Raw genomic sequence first — 5,308 nt, forward strand, 5'->3', positions numbered from 1 at the left:
CATCTATAAGGGAGGGGGGGGGAAGGGGACCATCTATAAGGGAGGGGGGGGGGAAGGGGACCATCTATAAGGGAGGGGGGGGGGAGAGGGGACCATCCATAAGGGAGGGTGAAGAGAGAGGGGGCCATCTATAAGGGAGGGGGTAGAGGGGGCCATCTATAAGGGAGGTGGTAGAGGGGGCCATCTATAAGGGAGGGGGTAGAGGGGGCCATCTATTTGGGGGGGGGGCAACATAGGGGGAGAGGGAATACACAGAGGGGGGCATATATTATTAGGAGGTCACATAGAGTCAGGGCTACCCACTAAATGAGGGTGTAAAGGGGACAGTACAGATGTGCAGTGTGTAGAGAGATGAGGATGGTGTCAGAGTGTGGAGCCTAATATGTCTGTCTGGCAGATTCTGTGGATTCGTGGCTCGGAGAAGTTCTCATAACGGCACAGGGCAGATGGAGAAGAAGATGAAAAGGAAAGAACTCCGATCAGAGATGTCTCCTGTGAGTCACCTGATATAACTGCACTGTAATGTATATGGTGTATAGAGCCTGTGTAGAGCTGGGGCCACCTCTATATGACTGGATGAGGTGATTTAGTGTACTGGATTTGGTCAGTAACAATATGGTGGTGATGGTAGTGGTTGTGGTGTGGCGGTAATGTTTCCTTCCTATATACTGGTATTACTGGTAATATTGGTCTCAGTATACAGGATTTGGTCGGTAACAGTATGGCGGTAATAGGTAATATCTGTCTTGGTGTGTGTGTGTATATATATATATATATATATATATATATATATATATACATACAGTGGTACCTTGGTTTAAGAGTAACTTCGTTTAAGAGCGTTTTGGTTTAAGAGCTCACAGTTTTTCAAAATTGTGACTTGGTTTAAGAGCATTGCTTTGGTTTAAGAACTTCCTGTATTGGGTGGGAGCGCGAGTGGAGAAGGGGCATGGCCTGCATAGCGGGGTCTACAGCACTGTACTCTAAACACCTTCCAAATCATAGCAGATCCCCTTCAGGCTGGGGCTTACATCAGGGGACAGGACTGTGGGGGGGGGGTAATCTCTCCATAGCTGTAACACTTCTCTCCCCGGACAGAGAGCGCTGCTGTACTGTGCCCACATCTGTACTGCTCATTCCTTCCTGCTCCCTGCAGTCTCTGTCAGCCCTTGTGTTTCCCATCCTCTCCATTACTGTACAGTACAGAATAATAAATATATTTGGGGTGTGGAACCAATTGTCTGCATTTACATGATTTCTTATAGGAAAATTTGCTTTGGTTTAAGAGTGGATTTGGATTACAAGCACGGTCCTGGAACGAATTATGCTCATAATCCAAGGCACCACTGTATATATATATATATATATATATATATATATATATATATATACACACACACACACAACAATAGCATCACTTGGTCGTGAAAGGAGGGGGGGGGGGCCCAAGTTGGCCTCTCGCACCAGGGCCCAGGAGACATTAGCTACGCCCCTGGCTTTCAACCTAGTCAGGGAAAGATCTTGCAGCAGGGAGAGAGAGGTTTTAATAGCGTTTTGGTTAGGCAGGATTACTACAGAACCCAAAAGTCTTCTTCAGGGCTAAAATCAAGCAAAAAAGTAATCTCTGAATCAAAAGCACTTCTCAGTACCCTGTGTGTACAAGTGACTTATAGTGTCCCTGTTTAACACCACTAAGGGCACGTTATACATATTGTTCCAGAGTAGCCCACTAAGGGCACCTGATATATACTGTTTCAGTAGCCCAGTAAAAGGCACATGATACATATTGTTCCAGTAGCCCAGAAAAAGGCCCGTCATACATACTGTTCCAGTAACGTTTGTACAGCATTACGTGTGATACGAATAACATGACGCTCTGCGGACGAACATTGGAATCATGTATGTAACGCTGCGCAAGAAATACGAATGAAATGTGTGAACATTGCCATAAATGTTCTTAAAGCGTTCGCAAATATTTTTCCTTCGCAACTGCAGAGAGTGGCATTATACTGCGATTTTGGGGTGTTGGGTGCACCCAGGCATGCTTCCCCTAATGTCCCAGTATCATTCCAGAGGTGTTTCCATCTTTTAGGGAGGTTTCATGGGGACTTTTTCCCATAGACTATAATGGGATCGAATACCCGTTCGAATAGTCGAATATCGGAGCCTATTCGATTCGAATTCTCGAAAGTCGAATATTTCACTACTCGCTCATCTCTAGCACTGACCCAATGGATGAGTGCTCTATTATATACACACCATTAATCTCAATGGGAGATCAGTGCAGTAAATATAGAAGTCCCTCAGGGGACTGCAATGCTTTCCCTCAGCTGTTCCATCACAGTCCTCCACCCTGCACATTCCCCGCCCAAAGCTGCTGTAGAACATCTAGGCTGTGTTCACACATTGCAGTTTCATTGTGTTACTGAATTATTTGCAGTTTTTCATTTCATTTCATTGCGGTCCCACCCGCACAGCAGGCTGTATTCTCTACCTGTGATGCTGATATTGGAATAAAGCAAAGAACATTTTTTATTTAATTTTTAATTTTTTTTCTTTTCATCTCGGCGGGGGGCGATCGGAGCGGCGGCGGGGGTGGCGATCGAGACAGCGCGGGGGGCCGGGCTGCGAGCGGGGGTCGGGCTGCGGGCGGCCGGACTATCGCACGACGACTGTTTACACGGAACGATTGGCGAATTTTTTGCGAACGACAAACAACGATTTGATAACATGTTGAAAGATCAAAACAAACGATTTATTGTTCGTCGTTTGATCATTCGCTGCGTTTACACGTATGATTATCGTTCAAATTCGATTGTTATCACGCAAATTCGCACGATAATCGTTACGTGTAAACGCAGCATTGTCCAACATGTGTTAACACAGCCCTAATTTCTCCGTAGACTTTTGCACAATCAGCGAAAGTTGAAACACCTGCTGAGACTAGCAGACTGAGACTAGCAGACTGAGACTAGCAGACACACACAATGTGAGACAGAGGCATGGAATATTTGTCTTCTAAGGGGGGACAGCAGAAAGAGGCGGAGACAATGTGGATTGACAGAGAGGCAATTTTTTTCCACTTCCTGGATTTCTATCAGCTACCAGTGTGGCAGAACCGTACAGACACAGTAATACAATGTATAGACACATCTTTATAACTTTTAATGTACTTTTAATAGAAAACAAGTTTTTCTTATACGGCGTTCCCCTTTAACCCCTTAAGGACCGGGCTAACTTTCGTTTTTGCGTTTTCGTTTTTTCCTCCTTGTGTATAAAAGGCCATAGCACTTGCATTTTTACACCTACAGACCCACATGAGCCCTTATTTTTTGGTCACTAATTGTACTTCGCAATGACAGGCTGAATTTTTCCATAAACGATGCTGCGAAACTAGAAAAAAATTATATGCGCAGTGAAATTGAAAAAAAAAAAAACGCAATTATTTTTCTTTGGGGGGGGGCTTCATTTTTACACCGTGTGTCCTATGGAAAAACGTACTTGTTGTATATGCTCCTCAAGTCGTTACGATTACAACGATATGTAACATGTATAACTTTTATATTATCTGATGGCCTGTAAAGAATTCAAACCATTGTTAACAAATATATGTTCCTAAAAATCGCTCCATTCCCAGGCTTATAACGCTTTTATCCTTTGGTCTATGGGGCTGTGTGAGGTGTCATTTTTTGCGCCATGATGCATTCTTTCTATCGGTACTTTGAATGCGCATATGCGACTTTTTGCTCGCTTTTTATTACAATTTTTCTGAATTTGATGCGACCAAAATGCGCAATTTTGCACTTTGGGATTTTTTGGCGCTTGCGCCGTTTACCGTGCGAGATCAGGAATGTGATTAATAGTTCGGGCGATTACGCACGCGGTGATAGCAAACATGTTTATTTATTTATTTTTATTTGTAAAATGGGAAAAGGGGGGTGATTCAAACTTTTATTAGGGGAGGGGATTTTTTATTAATAAAACCACTTTTTTTTATTTTCACTTACAGTAATATGAACCCCCTGGGACTTCCTGTGTATATAATAGAGCAATGATCCATCAGATCATGGCTCTATTATAATGGTCTGCAGCAGACCATCTGAATAGATTGCCGAGCTGGGAACAGCGTCGGAGCGACACTGAGCCCCGGCCGGCTCAGTACAAGTGATCTCCCCTCCGCGATCGCATCGTGGGGGGGGGGAGTTCCCCCAGTAGACACCAGGGACAGGGGGCACAGCTGCTATTCAAATGCAGCTGTCAGCTTTGACAGCTGCATTTGAATAGTTAATTAGCCAGCCGCGGCGGCTAATACCCGCGGTCCCTGGCTGCACATAGCAACCAGGGACCGCGGGCTGCAGAGAGGGCTCACGCCATCAAGTAAAATGAAAGTTATGCAAGTTGCATATCATTGTAATTAGAGATGAGCGAACCTCGAGTCCATCCGAACCCGATCGTTCGGCATTTGATTAGTGGTGGCTGCTGAACTTGGATAAAGCTCTAAGGTTGTCTGCAAAACATGGATTACGAAATGGTTTTATTTTCAATTTCACTGCGCATATATTTTCTTCTGGTTTCGCAGCATATTTTATGCAAAAATTAAGTCTGCCATTGCAAAGTACAACTCATGTGGGTCTGTAGGTGAAAAAAATGCAAGCGCTATGGCCTTTTAGACACGAGGAAGATAAAATGAAAACGCAAAAGCGAAAATTGTCCCGGGGTTGAAGGGGTTAAAAGCAGTGGTCTGGCTGGTTGTATATAGCTATAATGCAGATATATAAAGATATAGGGGAGATGTATCAAACCTTGTGCAATGAGGGCAGTTGACAATAGCAACCAAATTCCAGCTTCATTTTAAAAAAAGAAAATGAATAGAGATGAGCGAACTGGGTTCGGGTTTGAGTCCATCCGAACCCGATCGTTCGGCATTTGATTAGCGGGGGCTGCTGAACTTGGATGAAGCTCTAAGGTTGTCTGGAAAACATGGATACAGCCAATAGCCTTAGGGCTTTATCCAACTTCAGCAGCCACCGCTAATCAAATGCCGAACGATCGGGTTCGGATGGACTCGAACATGCTCAAGGTTCGCTCATCTGTGAAAATGAAAGTTGAAATGTGATTGGTTGATATGGGCGACAGCATCACTGTTACTCTGCACAGGGTGTAAACCTTCCTGTGACTGCAGTGTATATATACTGCATGATATATAGCTATATACAGTACACGGATGTACGTTTCCTCACTATACACAGCAGGTGTACTCTCCTTTACCTATATATGTGGTATACACCTGATTTTTTCCAACGTTTAC

General features: G+C 44.2%; 1 protein-coding gene across 1 annotated transcript in view; it reads right to left on the reverse strand.

The window, feature by feature from the left end:
* The window catches only part of CD40 (CD40 molecule), a 91,833-nt gene that overhangs the window by 86,283 nt on the left and 242 nt on the right, over nt 1–5,308 (reverse strand). The gene's annotated exons all lie outside the window — the stretch shown is intronic.

Source organism: Dendropsophus ebraccatus, chromosome 14 (genome assembly GCF_027789765.1).
Source record: "Dendropsophus ebraccatus isolate aDenEbr1 chromosome 14, aDenEbr1.pat, whole genome shotgun sequence".
NCBI classification, from domain to species: domain Eukaryota; kingdom Metazoa; phylum Chordata; class Amphibia; order Anura; family Hylidae; genus Dendropsophus; species Dendropsophus ebraccatus.